Below are 22,686 nucleotides of genomic sequence, written 5' to 3'. Positions count from 1 at the left end.
TACTACTTTAACTACTTAGCCGGTCGAATGGGGATCGATGAGGGCTCTTACCCGGAACAAAATTTAAGACAACATGCCTGAGGGTGCCCAGTTGGGCGCGGACCTCGGGTCAGGGTGTCGTCACAGAATAAGGAATAATGCTACGTATAGAACGGCAACTCCCCTCACCCCACCGCGGTGGCTGAACTCGGTCTACCTCACCCCTGGCGGTCTTACTTTAGTCTTCAATCGTATGGATGTCAGAGTTTAAAAGGATGCATGTGCCCAGCAGTGGGATGTATAATATGTATATAAGCTGTTATGTTATGTATGTTGTGACCAAATTGATAAAGCTGATAATTCATGATTGCCTAGGTAGGTATATTAATATTGTTAAAGGATATTATATTACTCAAAGGTAATATAAGATCTTGTGTTGAACTCCAAAATGATAATCTCAGCACATTCCGATCAGCTGATATCGTTTCTCGTAATTATTACGGACATGAGGCCGGCGGACACTCCTCTTAAGTTATCGTTATTGTTCCTGTATTCCAGAAACAAGATCCATAAAGCATCGGAGCCGGTCGAAGGTTCGGTTTTGTTTATCGTGTCGAAATAAATAACGCACTCGGACTAATTAGAGAGCGCAGTATGTGTTGAGTAGCAGACGCTTTCTCGGAAAGACGGAACGCAGCCGATAAGTGTTTTATCTTCGGGCGCGACAGCCTGCGGGAGAGGGATGAGCGAGGAGCGTGCGCCGGCGCAGCACCCCGGCAGGCGCCGCTCGCCTCGCAGCGCGGACCGCGGACAGTGATCGCTCGGACTCCGCACGCGCCGCACGCGCAGGCCCGCTCGCCTCCACCACCACTCCGCGAAAAAAACACAATAAAACCAACCGACCCCGAGTGACCCCAAAAGTGCATACCGAGCGGCCGACACGAAACGAAACGACTTCGCGAAGACATTCCTTAACTTATTATAACTTAACACTAACCCGCTTCGCTATAACATATGTGAGCTTATTTAACTTAATTCATTAATTAACTCAAAGGTGAAAACGAAAATCAACGAACTGTGCACGGCAAGAAAGTAAAGCGGAGAAGATAATTTAAATGTTAACGGCTGTGCTGTGACCGGCACTCGCTCAGGTGAGTCCTTCTGTCAATTGTTTTATCTACTTAGTTCGGAGGAGGTAGGCCAATATGCTGCGCCCGCGCCGGTGGCCGGCACGCAGAGGTGACGATATGGGGTTTTTGACAGCTGTTTTTGGACGTGTCTGCGCATAAATTAGGCAAACGTGTTCGTTGATTCGAATACAGCATAATCAACCGTAACTACCTATAATAAAAAGCCATATCGGGACGAGAATCATCAAATTCTTATTGAATAAATCTTTGTTTATGTACTTTTAATACTTAGTTACTGATTAGGTTTAACAGTTGAATCTTGTAGGATCACTTATCTGCGATGTGTAATATTTTAACTTAACCACATTGAAGTAATTCATCTAAAAAGCCCAATGTCAACTAATATGAAATAGCAATATCGCTTTTTAGATGAATTTCTTTAATGTGGCCTTTTCGACCGACCTGGCCAGAAAGTACAACACCGAATTTCTCACAGAACTGTGTTTATGAAGCGGATATGATCGTTTGAGACAATCGTGGTAGATGTTATTGTTATGGTTGGTGGTCGATTGCTCCACGCGAGGAGCGGGATGTTTGCGGAGGGCCGCTACTGCGTCCGCGCACGGAATGCGCCGCTTTGTTCGCTGCCAAAACAAACAGGCTGCGACTTTGGGAGGCTCGCTGTTTGAACATCTGGTGCATGCTTTGTCCGTGTGTCATCAACACTCGAGGCTTCTGGGCAATTTCTAGCCAATGACCTCATCCTTACGAGCGAGGAGTGTGTCCCACGCCCCATATCTCACTTACTTATCACCATCGTTTAGCCCCGAACCATGAGCATCCTAGTATTTGAGTTAAATAATCTTACATCAACCAAAGGTTTGAAAAACATCGGCCAAAAGGCAAATTCACGCAGTTTCGGAATGATTCATTCCGCACGTCTACATATAGCGTGCTCCAAATGTGTGCCCCAAATAAGGCTTTATTGGTCTCCGTAGCCTTGGCGACAGTATCGCCAAATTCGTGAACGTTCCTTATCCTCGCCTGTCTGTCATTAAATGTTTTTAGCCATCAAAAGAATTGTAACGCTAGTATGTCCTAGTTCCTTATGCCTTTGTCCTTTAGACTCCAATGCTGTCAATAATTGGAGTCTGGTTGGTTGGAGTAACACTTTGATTAGGGTACACCTGTCATCTTTTGCTTAGTTTTCTCGCGTTATGGGTGCTTGGAAGAGATCGCCTTAAGCGATAAGGCCACCAATTGTAACCTACCTACCTAGATGTACATCTATAACTTCTGAAATAGTTTCTTTTTGGTGTAATATCTCCCTATCCATCCATAGGGAAGGCCCGTGCCCCAGCAGTGGGGACGTTAATGGGCTGGTGATGATGGTGTAATATGAAGTTCCCATCTTTGTATTAGCACCAACGCGTGTGGTCCCTGCTGTTGATTTATTCGGACAAAGATATTTTGATTGGCAGTAACAGTTTTAATTTAATTAATGACGGCAGAGTTGATGAAACTCAAATAAAACTAATGAAAATTGACTCATCGTTATCAAACAACACACGTGACCTTTAAACATTCCACTTTACCAAACACTTACGAAAACTAAAGTGACTGAGTAATTACTTATCAGAAAACTGTTTAGAGATTTCATTAATTTCATAGTAGCCCATGATATAATATTGGTACCCGAAGGACGTACAACACGATCCTGACGACCCGATTCCTCTAGCCACATAGACGCTACAACAAATACTTAAGGACCCCGATACCGACACCGCCCGCGTGGTCGGCGATTTCTCTACGCCCAACTGGGTACTCTCAGGCCTGTTGTCTTAAATTTTGTACCGGGTTCTCACCCGGTGACAGCTCGCGCCCTCAGCACTTGCCATTTAGCGAGCTGGCATTGCCATCTTAGGCAACTTACAATAAATCACGACGAAAGAAATCTCCATTGGGGATTACTTTTATGTTCAAAGGCATCTCCCATACTTTTCATCCTTCTCTTAATCATTAGCATAATCCTATTTAAGTATAATGTTAGACTATTGCAGACTGCCCATAAAGCCTATCTCTGTTATCTGGATCATCGTAAGCTTCGGTTGCAACATGCGCTTGCGTCGAAGTCGTTGATACGCCGCGCGTGCGCTATCTGGACTTGTTTGTCTAATGCCAACACCTTTCCTATTGTCTCTATCGTTGCCTCGCTTTGAGAAATACTCCGTGTTTTCTTTATAGCCGTTATCTCTGGCATTTCATGTTTGTTTAATGCATATTTGTCTATCGCATTCTCTATTACTTCTTGTTTGTGGAATTTATTTATTTGTATTTTGTCATGAGGGTTAAACTTGATGCGCAATATGGTACCAATGCCGCGAATAATACAAAACGTGAAGTGAAATGATCAGGGATTCCATAAGCAGCATCTTTACAACATGCGATAAAATTCTAAAGGAAGTAACTTCAATAATCTGTACACACAAACAAAAACATTGCAGTTACCAGTCACTTATAGGCTACCCAATCATAATAGTCTAGTTTCCAACTAGTCAAATCAGTTACTTTTTACTAAACGTCAAAACACGAAATTACTATGGAATTTGTATGAAACAGCACACTGTGACGTTATAGAAAAGAAACGTGATAAAATATTTGATTTATTATTACGTTTTTTTTTAATTAAAATTCATAAATAAGTTAAATAGAAAAAAGAAAATGTTTTTCGTTAGTTCTAGATCTGTCTTTATTTAGTTATCAGAAGTTCATAATTTATCTAGAACCTAGTTACGCGACCCAATTATCAATTCTGTGCTATTTTCGTAACTCCTCATATCCACTACTTCATAACAAAACCAAAACTCAACTCGCATTTAACAGTTAAACTGTGTAGCGACGTTAAAGCTATCCAAATTTAATGCCGGTTTACAACACCGCCCGCACCTATAGGTAAAACTAACATGTTTCGAACGTTTATAGAGCTGGTGTAATCCCTTTAAAAATGCGGCTCTAAGGTGCAGTGGGTGAAACTTTGTGGAGAAACGTCTTAAGTGGCGTAGGAAGAGCTTGTAGTTACGTCGTTTAGTGTGTAGTGTGTGGGCCATTAGGGTGATGTGCGTCTAATGGGCAGATTAGAGGCAGTCTGACCGCAACACAACACTCAATTAGGAGCGAGTCGCTGCTCGGAACTAGCTAGTTTCGAGGGAAATGTTGACACCGCCGCCTTGTTTACTAGGTTCCGTGATTCTACTATAGAAAGCTTAGTATTCTTTGCATTTATTGCAACCCTTTTCATTGACAACATCTTAGTAGCTTACGTATTGCCTATTGTAACGTCAAAAAAAAAAACTAAAATATTTAATATTAGAGTCAAAAATTAAATTACATATAGTTGTATCGCTGAGGGAAAGACTTGGCCAGAAAACCTCCCAGCACAGGGCCCTACTCCTACTGTTTCATGTTTTCCTTTCTTTTTTTTTAAGTCCATTTGTATTACGTTTTCTTGCCAATGGTTGCTCTGGAAGAAATTGCTGCTTACCAACAAAACTTGTTTTGCATGTTGTGTGCAATAAAGTATATTTGAATTGTATTGTATTGCAGATTCGCTTCGATCGATATTCATTACTTCGCATTACTTATGTATCGGAATCGAGGACTTTTCTTTCAATCCGGTAGTTTTCTTTCTTAATGACGCAAATTGTGTACCAAATGTACTATTGTGATTCGATTACTGTGGTTCTCATGACTGTTGTAACCCGATACTTTATTCGTAATGAGTCGTATTGACTTTCCGTTTTTTTACTCTACCTAATAGTTCTTTTGATGTCTTGCGATGATTATGTCAGCTGTCAACAGTTCAAATCACACATCTTTTTTTTGTACAATAGGTCTATTGAATAGGCCTATTCATAATAGAACTCATTAAGATGGTTCGTTGGTCTAACAGAAAGCTCAGTGAGGTGTGGGTACTTAGGTCATTTTGCGATTGATGACGTCTGACTACCCCAATTAGGTTATTAAGTTATTATAACGGCCTCCGTGGTTCAGTGGTTGAGCGTTGGGCTCACTATCCGGAGGCCCCGGGTTCGAATCTCGGTGCTAGTTTGGTTAGGATATTACAGGCTGATTGTCAGAAAGTAAAATGATCCATGCTTCGGAAGGCATGTTAAGCCGTTGGTCCCGGTTACTACTTACTGATGTAATTATGTAGTCGTTACATGAGCCATGTCAGGGGCCTTTCGCGGCTCAGTAACAACCCTGACACCAGGGTTGATGAGGCTGGGTTATTATTGAGCCACCAAAGGCCCCTGACATGGCTCATGTAACGATTACTCACTTACATCAGTAAGTAGTAACCGGGACAAACGGCTTAACGTGCCTTCCGCACGGTCGTCTTACTTTCGGACAATCAGGTGATCAGTCTGTATGTCCTCACCAAACTAGGGATGATTTTTGTGATATGGGGACATATATGATTCGAACCCGGAGCCTCCGGATCGTGAGTCTAACGCTTAACCACTGGACCACAGAGGCCATTAAATTATTAAGCCTACTTCTCCGCCAAGTTAAAAAATAAAGACCCTGTAATGTTGGTGTGGTACGGTCACGAGCATTAATATGAATACACTTTGGCACCATGTCACATTAACTTTTTTGACAAATTGAACTGTAAGGGTGGCTTGCGTAAGGGTCTTTAAACATGTTTAGTGGGCCACTAAACACCCTTGTGTGGCCCTTACGCAAGCCACCCTAAGTCTCACTAAATGTCAAATATGTTAGTGCGACAGAGTCCTAAAGTGGGTACATTACATTGCTCATGACTGTACAGCGTGTGTTGTGCGTCTAGCCCCCGCCAGTTGCAGTGCTGTCATCGCCACATTTACGACGATAGCACTAGCTGTACAACAGGTATCGGAAACTGCGCGCGCCCACGCGTGCATTAGATGCAATGTTGACGCCGTTTGCGGATCCGGTGACCAGGGTTCTACAGCGTTCAAAATCAAAATAGTTCCGTTATTTGAACTTCCTAGTGTTGGCAATTTCAAAAAAGGAACGTCACGTCACTTTTTAAGAGAAAAACGTTTTGTAATAAAAACAAGTGAAGACGATTATTGTCGAGAGAAGCGAAAACTGAAAGACTAGTTGCTGTATTCTTTTGTATTAATATTTCTTATTATAATTTGTAGTAATAATATTTGGTTTCCGTAATAAGAGTGATATTTGTGCTACTTAACATTTACTGATTAAAACTGGGTATGTTACTAATATTTACGTTTTATTGTAGAGTTTGCTAACACTAGTAAGCCTCATGTAAAGACCTTTGTCAGGAAACCTTCCTTATTGCTATTACAATTTATTTATTCATTTATCTACGCTTCAGAACCATCTGAATTTGACAGGACAGGACCCAACACAACAGTTCACCAGAAATATACATAATATATAAATAAATAAATAAATACAAAGAACTAAAATTAATAAAATTTGTTATTTTGATAGTACTTAAGTACATGTATTTATATATTTTTAGATTATTTTTAACATTTCATACATACATACATAAACTCACACCCGCAATCCCTAATGGGGTGGGCAGAGCCACAGGTAATCAAGGACAACTTGCTACCACTACGATACGATGTCGTAAGCTGGATATGATGAACCTTATGGTGATAAGGGATCAGCCTATCGCCCATAAAATAGAGAAATACTTATGACATAAGATGTGTGTGTGTGTGTGTGTGTAAATCGGTGTGTGTGTGTGTGTGTGTGTTAGCCCTGGGACGAGACAGCGTCTTGGGATCGGAAGCTGCTATTGTTATAGCAGCGTTACAAGATAAAAAAAAATAGTCAATGGCATTTTCGCACGTTTTTTGTTCAAAAAATCGGAACCCCAAACCCAATTAGAACTGAGATGATCTAGATGATAGGAAAGAGATTATTATGACCTTATTTTATATAATACCCACTCGAATTTTTTTTTACTTTTTTGTATATTCAATACCCCCTCCGGTTGATTGAGGGGAGGTCTGCGGACGCAGTGGACGTATACTGTTTATGTAACTTTATTTTAAAGACGCCACTGAATTAAATGATAATGACATTTTCGTCGGAATTATTTAATTAAATAATTTCATACTTACCGTATATTTCCTTACTTTTTGCTGTATCTAACTGTACATCTTGTTAGTTCATACATTGTTATAAGTTCATCATCACACTTGACTTGGTGATCATGGCACAGTGTCGAAATATCGGGAGTCTCATATCCCTACTTTAAACGCGGTAAGAACCCGTTATTATGGGTGTAGCAGAGTACAAACTCTGCACATACTGGCCTTTTGTTCGGACCATCATCATTTTAAATTACGAATTGTCATTCCATTCCATTCGCATTTCCTTTCATTTTACTCACTTTTGACTCACTGCATCCCTGACCTTCATATAAACAACAACTGTATCATACTGTTTAGGGCCGTGCCCTCTGAGACCCTCCTCAGTGCCCTCCTTTTGTGAAATGTGTATTTTGTGAACTATTATTTTTGTGACTATGTTCTAAGTTTTTGAAGTGTTTTAAATAAACTATACTACTACTGCTTGCTGTTGCTTCTACTTTATCACCAATCATTCCCCTACTCTGCCGGCACGTCGGGATACCATATCCTCACCTCTCAGCGTGCCGCATGGGTTTTAATCTTGTTAGTTCTACGGTTCATCTGGTCCTCTATTTTCCTAGCCATATTATTCACAACTTCTTTTAAACAAAATTGAATGTAATTGTCAACCCTATAGATAGCTAGAGATCGTCAAAGCAGATATCTCGGTCTCCAGGACAATTTGATAGAGATCGAAGTCGACGTCATCGACCATTACGCGACATTGGATCGGCTAGGTGGCCTAGGCAGCCTACGCGCCGCCAACACCCGTCTCGTAGAAAATCAGTTTTCACCAACTAATGGCTATTTTATGAGTTCTGATGACTGCGTGCAAGCTGTCGCAGGCTCATCGGATTCGTACGTGAAGAAAGCTTGTCCTGATTTGGAGCAATTTTAAAGAAAGTGTCTTTGGAATTAGCCAACTACTGGATGTACAATGTGTCAATCTAATGGTGGCAGCCTACAAGCAAACAAAAGGCGCGAGCTATTTTACAACTATCGATTATTATAATTTTTGTGGGCAAAAAATCGCAAAAAGTGGAGTTTCCATGTAGACGTGTCATATGGAGCGTAGGTGCGACCTGCGATTGTTTCATCGCCACCCCCGCTTGATCAGAGCCCACGGCGCATGCGCGGACACCGGCCGATCATTCGCGCACTCGAGCACTCACGCGCATCGCACTGTGCTTTACCGATGTGGATTGTTCTCGTTGCTTCCGTATTTATTGGTAAGTTATCCGCCGCCTCCATTGTTTTTGACGTGTTTATATTAAACGTTATAACATCGATTTATCTTAACATCATTATAAGTTGAGGTCAAAATGTTATTTGTGTATCTACGTACTTATGAATGACATCAACTTAATCCCGTCTGTAAGTTGTTTCGCCGCTGAATCATGTCTATACTTAGATCTGGTAATCCATTTACTTAATATTTAATGTGTTTACTTGTGTTTTGTCTTCTTCAAAGGTAGTTTCAATTGCTCGTTAGCGTGCTAATCAACTTTTAATCATATGGTCTCTTACCTTACTTGTGATTGTGTGCAGTATCTGTCTGTGTTTTTAGATACTCTAGCGATTCGATTCGGTTTTACCTGGTTACAATTTTCCAAGTCTAGTGCAGATCATAGCTTTAAAAACCGCTTCCAAATCCATTCAGAGGTACTCGAGATTGAACTACTTAAGACGAACTCCGTGGTCCAATGGTTTGAGTGTTGGGCTCACGATCCGGAGGTCCCGGGTTCAAATCCCGGTGGAGACATATCACAAAAATCACTTTGTGATCCCTAGTTTGGTTAGGACACTACAGTTTGAAAGTAAGATGATCCGTGTTTCGGAAGGCACGTTAAGCTGTTGGTCCCGTTTATTATTTACTGATGTAAGTAAGTAGTCGTTACATGAGCCATGTCAGGGGCCTTTGGCGGCTCAATAGTTACCCTGACACCAGAGTTGATGGGGTCAACTCTGGTGTCAGGGTAACTATTGGTAATTGGTAACATCAACCTCACAACCCACACGATAGAAGAAGAATAAGATTACTTAAGATATAATTCCTTTTAAACTATATACAGGGTGGCCCAGAAGTTCAGGTTCAAAATGAAAAATTAGATAGAGGGGCTCATTAGCTACCAGAAACACCCCCATGTATGTTCAGCAATTATTTACGGTTTAGGAGATATGACCCATTTTGTACCTTTTTCTAGATTTTCTACCTTACTTCAGAAATAATCATTTTGTCGCTATCCCTTTCTTAATAATTATTTTATTTTACTTCACAACTATGCCTAAGGCTGTGTAACGCTCAATAAAAGATAAATCAAAGTCAAATCAAGTATAAAAAAAAAGTTATCGGAAGTTAAAGTGAGAATTCGACCAAAATTGTTACAGTTGTTAAAACTTCGCCGAAGAATAATAAACACATGAGATTGTCATGGACCTTGAAAGTATTTCTAAAAACTGCTACATTTAATAGGCTTTTAGAAACATCAAAAAAAAGTACCCTTAATATGGGCAAAAAACTAAGTAATTTGACCTCAAATATTGCAAGACAGACAGATTTGAAGAAAAATTTGACATTCTCATACAATGTAGCTTCTTCTTTCTAACGTTGTTAAAGGCGCTCAAAGACACATTTTCAGTTAAAAGTAAATAAAAATCACGCTTATAATCGCTAACAGGATAGACATAGTAACAATCCGAAGACAAAACTTGCAGTCACTTTTGGTATTCGTATTTTAATGAAGGTACATAGATTTCAAGGAAAAAGTTGTCCCCAAACACTGTTTGTGATTCATACTATTGGATACTAAAATAAAATCTGTCTTTGAGCACCTTTAACAACGTTAGAAAGAAGCAGCTACATTGTATGAGAATGTCAAATTTTCCTTCAAATCTGTCTGTCTTGCAATCTTTGAGGGCTAATTACTTAGTTTTATGCCCTTATCAAGGGTACTTTTTTTGGATGTTTCTAAAAGCCTATTAAATGGAGCAGTTTTTAGAAATACTTTCATGGTCCATGACAATCTCATGTGTTTATTATTCTTCGGCGAAGTTTTAACAACTGTAACAATTTTGGTCGAATTCTCACTATGATTTCCGATAACTTTTTTTTTTATCTTTGAGTTGACTGTTTCAATTTTTTCACCTGGCGGTACATATACTTAGGCATAGTTATGAAGTAAAATAAAATAATTATTAAGAAAGGGATAGCGACAAAATGATTATTTCTGAAGTAAGGTAGAAAATCTAGAAAAAGGTACAAAATGGGTCATATCTCCTAAACCGTAAATAATTGCTGAACATACATGGGGGTGTTTCTGGTAGCTAATGAGCCCCTCTATCTAATTTTTCATTTTGAACCTGAACTTCTGGGCCACCCTGTATATTGATTGACAATTGTGACAGTGCTTCGTGACAATAAAAATACCTACAAATCAATATGACAGGTATTTGTTTCGTGATCGTCAACCGATCGTGTCGTTGACTCTCCGTCAATCGATTCTTTCGGCAGGTTATTAACGCCTCAAGCAAGATTGTTTCGCGTGCGTAATCGTAATGTATTTGTTACTGTGTAAGTTCAATATTTGTACAACAATTACTTCCTATTTTTGCGTGAGGTTCTTTTTTAATTTATTGTTCAATCCAAGTTACATATTTATTTCCTATTTCTAACACCCGTTTAAGAAACCTTATGAGGTTTATACAAGCTCGAATTGGTTCGCTCACCTACAGCATCAGGAATCAAATACCCTATCAGTTATTTGGTTTTGGTATTACCCCCTAAAGTATGCTTTTAATATTTTTTTACTCATTTTTTCACTTTTTTGTATCTCTTGACATATTTTCTGTTCGACAGCTTAATATCTTCAGTTAGAGTCAGCTTACTGGTTGGTTAATACACTGCGTTATGATGGGATTCGTTTTGACTCTTCTTTTGTAGGTTGTGAGACCATCAACCCTGGTGTCAGGGTTACTATTTGAGCCGCCATAGGCCCCTGACATGGCGCATGTAACAACTAAATACTTAAGTAAATAGTAGCCCGGACTGACTGCTTAACTTGACCTCCGAATCAGGGATCATCTTACTTTTGGACAATCGGGTGACCAGCCTGCAATGTCGTAACCCAATTAGGATCATAAACCATATTTTATGATATGTCCTCATCAGGATTTTGGACTTGTGTTTGGCTTTGTGTATACGTCATCACGTGATGCACTTTTTATCTATCCGAGGCAAACCTACCTATACAATAAGTCACTTTTTTGAATATTTTGTTGACTCCTAGGATTGTCCATGTCTTCCGTTATTTACTTTTGTAAACATTACTTCTCCTCCGTTGATTTTATTTTCTCAATTCCATAAGCTAGTATTACATCGCTTTCAACGAATACTTCCTCCACCTCCTCTCGTCCCACTCCTGCGCACATCTGTCCGGCTGCCGGCGTGACGTCACTTTGCAGAAATATTGCTGATCGTACCTTCGTGCAAACCTTGGCACTTAACCTCGCTAACTTTTAACATGTTTGGCTAATTCGTAATGTAGGTAAAGTTGGTTTATCTGTTAGAATATTTTTAGTGTCTAAAACAAACATTGCGTTATTCATTAAGTAGAGCGAATGTTTATACTTTTTTAATGTCTCACATAAGAGTACACGAGCAAACCTTAGCAGTTGCCGTGGAGGATGGAGGATTATCTCATACTTACATTACTGTATACACCCTGACTGACACCAGGGTTGATGAGGTTGGTAATCTACATCACAACCCACATGATAGAAGAAAATATCTATGTCTGACTTGTGTAATTCTGGGGGGTTAAAATGGCCACATCGAAGCAATTCATCTAAGAAAGCAATATTGCAATTTGACATTTGCGCATATAAAAGTAAGTGCGCAATGCAAACAACAGTGAGTTACGAATTATCGAGAAAGTATTGGGTTACCAAACGGTTCAACCAGCCCTAAAAAACAAACAGATACATTCCTCAGTTGAAGTCGAACTTATACTACTACAAAACTCCCATTGACGCGTAACACTATAACCCAAAAACGGGTTACAACTGGTACTAGAGACAGTACATTGAGGTGCGCGGGCGCCGGCCGCACACAATGCGCAGTCGTCATTGCAGGGCGTTTGCTATGCAAGTGGTTCCTGTTTACAAACAATGACCAGTATGAATATTGATTAATTCCCAGACTGAGGTAAACATCCGATTGCGAGAGGCCATACGCGCCCTTCACAGGTTCTCTCTTTTCATCTCTGTCTCTCTTGTTGGCATTCATTATTTCCATCTGATAATGTGGTCTGCCTTCTTTAATTTCCTGATTAATTATAGTCAGTGGCGGGCGTAGGACGGTGCGAGGTGTGCCAGCGCACCAAAATCAACCAAGACTGGTCCACCCTGGCCGCAAACTAACTTCATCGGGACAGATTGCTCATACCGGGTGCCCGTAATTTTTTTTATTTTAAGGGGCTAAGGGGTGCCACTTTGAGGTCTCGCGCCACCTTTTAAATATTTTGCTATGGTCGCGACTGATTATAGCGTTCTATCTACTTTGATGTCTGTTTTTAATATCTATTCAGCCTGTATCCACCCACTGCTCGGCAGAGGCCTAGTCTGCTTCCGATCACCCTATCCGATCCTGTGCAAGTCTCATCCATTGATTTATAGTGGCAATGGATGGTAGTGTTAATTAAATTTAAAATATTGTATTATAAAAAAATAACAACACGTTAGGCACAATGGGTAAACGAAACAAGTGAACGGAGATTCCCAAACTATACTGGACATCGGGGTCAAAAGGAATATTACAATTTGACGTTTGCCCATATTAAAGTAATGTTAATAAATGTCAAATAGCAATGTTGGGACTCTTTAAGGGAGCTGTTTAAAGAAATAAATATACTGACGGTCGCAAGTCAATATATTTATGAAAACATTATATATGTGCGTAAAAATGTATCTCTCCTTCCGAGAAACTGTGAAAGGCATACTTACAATACAAGGAATAAAAATAAAATTGTTGTTCAAAATTCTAGATTAAGTAAATTAAATTCATCTTTTTTGGGGTTATGTATACGTTTTTACAATAAAATACCAGACAATATTTTAAATTTGTCAGAAAATAAATTTAAAGCTCACGTGAAGCTTACTTTATGTAAAAAAGCCTATTATAAGATTAATGATTACCTAAATGATAAAAATGTCTGGTATTGAATGTGTTCATCTAGTTATTAAATAACTTGTAATGTACCCTCATTGATTTAAAAGATGTGTTGCTGTTGCAGTTTCTTGTCATTTCTTCTCCTCAGCCATAACACCTTGCGAAATGACGTAAATTCAAAAATGTTCATTGACCTTCAACAAGTTTATCCATGATAATTACGTTGAATAAATGATTCTGATTCTGGTTGATTGTGGCATTTCACCCCCCTGTACCCATTTTGGAGAATCACCAATCTTTCTAAGGAGTTCGACCCGCCATCCGAACCAATCTATGTGCGATATTTTCCCAGAGTGCCATAATATAACATGTTGATTGCTAGGAAGACAGGAAATGTCGCGGAATAACTTAATAACTCAATCGTGAAGTGTTCGCAATGGAATAACAATGATTGCTACGTTAGCTTGTGAGTTATCGTTCAGTTGACTGGCATTTTACTTCGTCTGAGAACTTTGAGAGTACTTATCCAATCAAAAACATAAATGTGAAAAAACATAATTATAAAAACTAGCCAAGACAGACCTTAGGTTACTATACATTATCCTATGTTATAAGAAGATATGATATTATGTTATACTGTTACTTATAAATAAATTTCAGAACTGACCATTGAACTTGGCACCCACTTAGATCTCACTTCTTTTGTCGTTGAAGTCAACAACCAAGGCATTAATCATAATATTGAACTTGGCTCTCACTTCACATTTACGTTTTTGATTGGATATCATTACTTTTTGTAGGTACTTACCTAATAAAACGGAAATACCTAAGTAGGTACTTAACTAAATGAATGAAAAAATAATTGGGTAGTAGATAGGTACTAAATTCGATTTAGATTCACGTAAAGTTAAAAAAAATAAAAAGCCAGTAAAATCGATGAGAGTTGTGTTGTATGGTGGGCGAAAAGCTGACAACCTATCACCGCTAAACACATGTGCCAACTTGCTTACCTACCCTCACAGTAATTGTCGAATGTGGCATCAAGTGGTTCTATGATCACTTAGTGCTCTGCCTACCCCGATAAAGCATACAGGCGTGTAAATTTTATCCCCAAGTATTAAGTTTGGCCTAAGAATGCTGTCGACTCCTTCCTCCTTTGTCAACCTTCATGAATCGATCAAATATACAGTTTTCTAAGCGTTGCCACTCAAAGTCAATACATTTGCATCATTTTCACCCGCAAGTAGTAAGTTTGGCCTAAGAATGCTGTCGACTCCTTCCAACAACCTTCATGAATCGATCATTTCTACAGTTTTCTAAGCGTTGCTACTCATAGTCAATACATTTGCATCAATTTTACCCCTAAGTAGTAAGTTTGGCCTAAGAATGCTGTCGACTCCTTCCACCAACCTTCATGACTCGATCATTTCTACAGTTTTCTAAGAGTTGCCACTCAAAGTCAATACATTTGCATCATTTTCACCCGCAAGTAGTAAGTTTGGCCTAAGAATGCTGTCGACTCCTTCCACCAACCTTCATGAATCGATGAAATATACAGTTTTCTAAGAGTTGCCACTCAAAGTCAATACATTTGCATCATTTTCACCCGCAAGTAGAAAGTTTGGCCTAAGAATGCTGTCGACTCCTTCCACCAACCTTCATGAATCGATGAAATATACAGTTTTCTAAGAGTTGCCACTCAAAGTCAATACATTTGCATGATTTTCCCCGCAAGTAGTAAGTTTGGCCTAAGAATGCTGTCGACTCCTTCCACCAACCTTCATAAATCGATGAAATATACAGTTTTCTAAGAGTTGCCACTCAAAGTCAATACATTTGCATCATTTTCACCCGCAAGTAGTAAGTTTGGCCTAAGAATGCTGTCGACTCCTTCCACCAACCTTCATGAATCGATCAATTCTACAGTTTTCTAAGCGTTGCTACTCATAGTCAATACATTTGCATCAATTTTAGCCCTAAGTAGTAAGTTTGGCCTAAGAATGCTGTCGACTCCTTCCACCAACCTTCATGAATCGATCAAATATACAGTTTTCTAAGCGTTGCCACTCAAAGTCAATACATTTGCACCATTTTCACCTGCAAGTAGTAAGTTTGGCCTAAGAATGCTGTCGACTCCTTCCACCAACCTTCATGAATCGATGAAGTATACAGTTTTCTAAGAGTTGCCACTCAAAGTCAATACATTTGCATCATTTTCACCCGCAAGTAGTAAGTTTGGCCTAAGAATGCTGTCGACTCCTTCCACCAACCTTCATGAATCGATGAAATATACAGTTTTCTAAGAGTTGCCACGCAAAGTCAATACATTTGCATCATTTTCACCCGCAAGTAGTAAGTTTGGCCTAAGAATGCTGTCGACTCCTTCCACCAACCTTCATGAATCGATCATTTCTACAGTTTTCTAAGCGTTGCCACTCATAGTCAATACATTTGCATGAATTTTACCTTTAAGTAGTAAGTTTGGCCTAAGAATGCTGTCGACTCCTTCCACCAACCTTCATGAATCGATCAATTCTACAGTTTTCTAAGCGTTGCTACTCATAGTCAAAACATTTGCATCAATTTTACCCCTAAGTAGTAAGTTTGGCCTAAGAATGCTGTCGACTCCTTCCACCAACCTTCATGAATCGATCAATTCTACAGTTTTCTAAGCGTTGCTACAAAAAGTCAATACATTTGCATCAATTTTACCCCTAAGTAGTAAGTTTGGCCTAAGAATGCTGTCGACTCCTTCCACCAACCTTCATGAATCGATCATTTCTACAGTTTTCTAAGAGTTGCCACTCAAAGTCAATACATTTGCATCATTTTCACCCGCAAGTAGTAAGTTTGGCCTAAGAATGCTGTCAACTCCTTCCACCAACCTTCATGATTCGATTATTTCTACAGTTTTCTAAGCGTTGCCACTCAAAGTCAATACATTTGCATCATTTTCACCCGCAAGTAGTAAGTTTGGCCTAAGAATGCTGTCGACTCATTCCACCAACCTTCATGATTCGATTATTTCTACAGTTTTCTAAGAGTTGCCACTCAAAGTCAATACATTTGCATCATTTTCACCCGCAAGTAGTAAGTTTGGCCTAAGAATGCTGTCGACTCCTTCCACCAACCTTTATGAATCGATCAATTCTACAGTTTTCTAAGAGTTGCCACTCAAAGTCAATACATTTGCATCATTTTCACCCGCAAGTAGTAAGTTTGGCCTAAGAATGCTGTCGACTCCTTCCACCAACCTTCATGAATCGATCAATTCTACAGTTTTCTAAGCGTTGCTACTCATAGTCAATACATTTGCATCAATTTTAGCCCTAAGTAGTAAGTTTGGCCTAAGAATGCTGTCGACTCCTTCCACCAACCTTCATGAATCGATCATTTCTACAGTTTTCTAAGAGTTGCCACTCAAAGTCAATACATTTGCATCATTTTCACCCGCAAGTAGTAAGTGTGGCCTAAGAATGCTGTCGACTCCTTCCACCAACCTTCATGAATCGATGAAATATACAGTTTTCTAAGAGTTGCCACTCAAAGTCAATACATTTGCATCATTTTCCCCGCAAGTAGTAAGTTTGGCCTAAGAATGCTGTCGACTCCTTCCACCAACCTTCATGAATCGATCAATTCTACAGTTTTCTAAGCGTTGCTACTCATAGTCAATACATTTGCATCAATTTTAGCCCTAAGTAGTAAGTTTGGCCTAAGAATGCTGTCGACTCCTTCCACCAACCTTCATGAATCGATCATTTCTACAGTTTTCTAAGAGTTGCCACTCAAAGTCAATACATTTGCATCATTTTCACCCGCAAGTAGTAAGTGTGGCCTAAGAATGCTGTCGACTCCTTCCACCAACCTTCATGAATCGATGAAATATACAGTTTTCTAAGAGTTGCCACTCAAAGTCAATACATTTGCATCATTTTCCCCGCAAGTAGTAAGTTTGGCCTAAGAATGCTGTCGACTCCTTCCACCAACCTTCATGAATCGATCATTTCTACAGTTTTCTAAGCGTTGCTACTCATAGTCAATACATTTGCATCAATTTTACCCCTATGTAGTAAGTTTGGCCTAAGAATGCTGTCGACTCCTTCCACCAACCTTCATGAATCGATCATTTCTACAGTTTTCTAAGCGTTGCCACTCATAGTCAATACATTTGCATCATTTTCACCCGCAAGTAGTAAGTTTGGCCTAAGAATGCTGTCGACTCCTTCCACCAACCTTCATGAATCGATCAATTCTACAGTTTTCTAAGCGTTGCTACTCATAGTCAATACATTTGCATCAATTTTAGCCCTAAGTAGTAAGTTTGGCCTAAGAATGCTGTCGACTCCTTCCACCAACCTTCATGAATCGATCAAATATACAGTTTTCTAAGCGTTGCCACTCAAAGTCAATACATTTGCACCATTTTCACCTGCAAGTAGTAAGTTTGGCCTAAGAATGCTGTCGACTCCTTCCACCAACCTTCATGATTCGATTATTTCTACAGTTTTCTAAGAGTTGCCACTCAAAGTCAATACATTTGCATCATTTTACCACTAAGTAGTAAGTTTGGCCTAAGAATGCTGTCGACTCCTTCCACCAACCTTCATGAATCGATCATTTCTACAGTTTTCTAAGAGTTGCCACTCAAAGTCAATACATTTGCATCATTTTCACCCGCAAGTAGTAAGTGTGGCCTAAGAATGCTGTCGACTCCTTCCACCAACCTTCATGAATCGATGAAATATACAGTTTTCTAAGAGTTGCCACTCAAAGTCAATACATTTGCATCATTTTCCCCGCAAGTAGTAAGTTTGGCCTAAGAATGCTGTCGACTCCTTCCACCAACCTTCATGATTCGATTATTTCTACAGTTTTCTAAGAGTTGCCACTCAAAGTCAATACATTTGCATCATTTTCACCCGCAAGTAGTAAGTTTGGCCTAAGAATGCTGTCGACTCCTTCCACCAACCTTCATGAATCGATCATTTCTACAGTTTTCTAAGAGTTGCCACTCAAAGTCAATACATTTGCATCATTTTCACCCGCAAGTAGTAAGTTTGGCCTAAGAATGCTGTCGACTCCTTCCACCAACCTTCATGAATCGATCAATTCTACAGTTTTCTAAGCGTTGCTACTCATAGTCAATACATTTGCATCAATTTTAGCCCTAAGTAGTAAGTTTGGCCTAAGAATGCTGTCGACTCCTTCCACCAACCTTCATGAATCGATCAATTCTACAGTTTTCTAAGCGTTGCTACTCATAGTCAATACATTTGCATCAATTTTAGCCCTAAGTAGTAAGTTTGGCCTAAGAATGCTGTCGACTCCTTCCACCAACCTTCATGAATCGATGAAGTATACAGTTTTCTAAGAGTTGCCACTCAAAGTCAATACATTTGCATCATTTTCACCCGCAAGTAGTAAGTTTGGCCTAAGAATGCTGTCGACTCCTTCCACCAACCTTCATGAATCGATGAAATATACAGTTTTCTAAGAGTTGCCACGCAAAGTCAATACATTTGCATCATTTTCACCCGCAAGTAGTAAGTTTGGCCTAAGAATGCTGTCGACTCCTTCCACCAACCTTCATGAATCGATCATTTCTACAGTTTTCTAAGCGTTGCCACTCATAGTCAATACATTTGCATGAATTTTACCTTTAAGTAGTAAGTTTGGCCTAAGAATGCTGTCGACTCCTTCCACCAACCTTCATGAATCGATCAATTCTACAGTTTTCTAAGCGTTGCTACTCATAGTCAAAACATTTGCATCAATTTTACCCCTAAGTAGTAAGTTTGGCCTAAGAATGCTGTCGACTCCTTCCACCAACCTTCATGAATCGATCAATTCTACAGTTTTCTAAGCGTTGCTACAAATAGTCAATACATTTGCATCAATTTTACCCCTAAGTAGTAAGTTTGGCCTAAGAATGCTGTCGACTCCTTCCACCAACCTTCATGAATCGATCATTTCTACAGTTTTCTAAGAGTTGCCACTCAAAGTCAATACATTTGCATCATTTTCACCCGCAAGTAGTAAGTTTGGCCTAAGAATGCTGTCAACTCCTTCCACCAACCTTCATGATTCGATTATTTCTACAGTTTTCTAAGCGTTGCCACTCAAAGTCAATACATTTGCATCATTTTCACCCGCAAGTAGTAAGTTTGGCCTAAGAATGCTGTCGACTCCTTCCACCAACCTTCATGATTCGATTATTTCTACAGTTTTCTAAGAGTTGCCACTCAAAGTCAATACATTTGCATCATTTTCACCCGCAAGTAGTAAGTTTGGCCTAAGAATGCTGTCGACTCCTTCCACCAACCTTTATGAATCGATCAATTCTACAGTTTTCTAAGAGTTGCCACTCAAAGTCAATACATTTGCATCATTTTCACCCGCAAGTAGTAAGTTTGGCCTAAGAATGCTGTCGACTCCTTCCACCAACCTTCATGAATCGATCAATTCTACAGTTTTCTAAGCGTTGCTACTCATAGTCAATACATTTGCATCAATTTTAGCCCTAAGTAGTAAGTTTGGCCTAAGAATGCTGTCGACTCCTTCCAATAACCTTCATGAATCGATCAAAGTAAGCAACTAAAACAGTCAGTCCAAAAATATATAAGGCTTCTTAGAAAATGTATATTCGCGGCACAAAGAATAAATAATACAAAATTCATCAGTAAACATGGGAAAAATTCAAAAGCTATATGGAAGACTATTTCATTGGCCACTAATAATACTTATCACGATAACGACATTAACTGTATAAAATTTAATAATGTTCAATATAATGACCCCCAAAACATCTGTGACATATTTAATAATTATTATATCCAATTGACTAATAGTAATAATCCGCATCTGATTAGACACATTAATATACCCAACAATAACATAAATGATCATACAATTTTCTTGACACCAGTTGACTGTAGCGAAACATACAACATTATAATGAGTTTAAATAATAGTAAGTCTAGTGGTATTGACGACATTGGCACAACTGTTTTGAAGCTCAACGCTCGTACATTTGCGCGTCCATTGGCACACCTTATAAATTTAACTTTTGAACAGGGTTACTTTCCAGCGCAATTAAAAGTGGCACTTGTGAAGCCATTGTTCAAGAAAGGGGATAGATTAGACCCCGGGTGCTACAGGCCAATCACAATTGTTCCAATACTGTCAAAAATTTTTGAAAAGGCGATGCTGAAAAGACTCGTCTCATTTTTAACAAAATTTAATATTCTACATCCTCAGCAATTTGGTTTCCGTAAAGGGAGTTCAACAACGCTAGCTTGTTATGACCTAGTGATGACTATTACTAAAAATCTAAATAATAACATACCAATGACGTCAATATTTCTCGATATGACAAAAGCATTCGATTTCGTCCATCACGGTTATCTACTGAAAAAACTACAAGTATACGGAATCCGAGGTAAGGCTTATGATTGGTTCGATCTCTATCTCAAGGACCGCAAACAGTGCACTGAGGTTACAAATATGGTAAGAGTCAATAATGTTATTACTAAAAAGAAGTACACGTCTAAGTTTTTAGTTAATAACACTGGTGTACCTCAAGGTAGCATAATAGCTCCAATTTTGTTTTTATTGTACATAAATGATCTCCCACGAGCAACACTACATAAATCTATATTATTTGCGGATGACACCACACTTCTAATAGCTTGTGATGACGATACATATATTGATACTATAAAATCAGCCCTAAACGATATGAATAACTGGTTAAATAATAATAATCTAAATATAAATATCAGTAAAACTAAACTAATGGAATACCGTCACCCAAACTCAAATTTGTTAAATTTAGCTAATATACAATTTAACAACAGTAACGTTGAAAGGGTTGATACGTTTGATTTCTTAGGGATTGTTATTGATATTCATTTGAACTGGAAAGCCCACGTTGACAAAATATGCTCTAAGCTAGAACGCTTTGTATTCGTCCTAAACCGCTTAAGAAAAACAGTATCGAAGGAAGCAGCACTCATGGCCTACTACGGATATGTCTCCTCAATACTTAGCTATGGTCTTATTATTTGGGGAAATTCAACTGAGATCACAAGGGTCTTCAGATTACAGAAGCGATGTATCAGGGCTATTTGTGGCGCTTGGTTTTTGGAGAGCTGTAAACCTCTATTCAAAAATTTGAATGTGCTACCTCTACCCTGCTTGTATATAAGGGACATTTGTAACTTCGTTAAGACGCATCCTGAATACTACAAATTGCGCTCACAGGTATCAGGGAGACCACTGAGGAATCAGTATGTCAACCTTTTGCACCAACCAAGCTCTAAGTCCTACTTATACAAACAGAATGTTTTTAACATGAGCATTGAGGTGTATAATAAGCTCCCTAACTCTCTAAAGTTATTAAACGGCAAAATATTCAAAACCGCTCTAACAAAATGGATAAGTAATTTAGGGTTCTATAGTGTAGGAGAGTTTTTAGACTATAAAGATAAATAATTGCCTATATTGTTATTAACATATTATTAGTTATTAACCGTTGACTTTTATTTTTTAAATTTTAATTTTGACCTGTTTTAACATGACACGATATTTTGGAAATGTAAATTTTAATGTTGTTGATTTTAGAAAGTTTTATGTTTTGTGTGCATGCCAATTGTTTCAAGCTTTTGTATTATACTTTTTATTGAAAATTAATATTTGTACGCCTGCAAGCAGGCTGAATACACTAAGGACATACATATTACTTATTAAGACCATTGTACTGTGTTCATGCAAATAAACGTTCTATCTATCTATCTATCTATCAAATATACAGTTTTCTAAGCGTTGCCACTCAAAGTCAATACATTTGCATCATTTTCACCCGCAAGTAGTAAGTTTGGCCTAAGAATGCTGTCAACTCCTTCCACCAACCTTCATGATTCGATTATTTCTACAGTTTTCTAAGAGTTGCCACTCAAAGTCAATACATTTGCATCATTTTCACCCGCAAGTAGTAAGTTTGGCCTAAGAATGCTGTCGACTCCTTCCACCAACCTTCATGATTCGATCATTTCTACAGTTTTCTAAGAGTTGCCACTCAAAGTCAATACATTTGCATCATTTTCACCCGCAAGTAGTAAGTGTGGCCTAAGAATGCTGTCGACTCCTTCCACCAACCTTCATGAATCGATGAAATATACAGTTTTCTAAGAGTTGCCACTCAAAGTCAATACATTTGCATCATTTTCCCCGCAAGTAGTAAGTTTGGCCT

At 38.9% G+C, this 22,686-nt stretch overlaps 1 protein-coding gene across 5 annotated transcripts in view; it reads left to right on the top strand.

Moving 5' to 3' along the window:
* Positions 1-792: 792 nt before the first annotated feature.
* LOC126371935 (titin) overlaps positions 793-22,686 on the top strand; it is a 103,267-nt gene continuing 81,373 nt past the window's right edge. For all 5 annotated transcript variants that reach the window (XM_050017388.1, XM_050017387.1, XM_050017386.1 and 2 more), the window contains exon 1: positions 793-1,130. The gene's annotated coding sequence lies outside the window, so the exon portion shown is untranslated. The remainder of the gene's footprint in view (positions 1,131-22,686) is intronic.

Source organism: Pectinophora gossypiella, chromosome 13 (genome assembly GCF_024362695.1).
Source record: "Pectinophora gossypiella chromosome 13, ilPecGoss1.1, whole genome shotgun sequence".
In the NCBI taxonomy this organism is placed as follows: Eukaryota; Metazoa; Arthropoda; class Insecta; order Lepidoptera; family Gelechiidae; genus Pectinophora; species Pectinophora gossypiella.
Note: the sequence above shows the minus strand (reverse complement) of the source record. Positions and strands in the feature narration are given on the sequence as shown.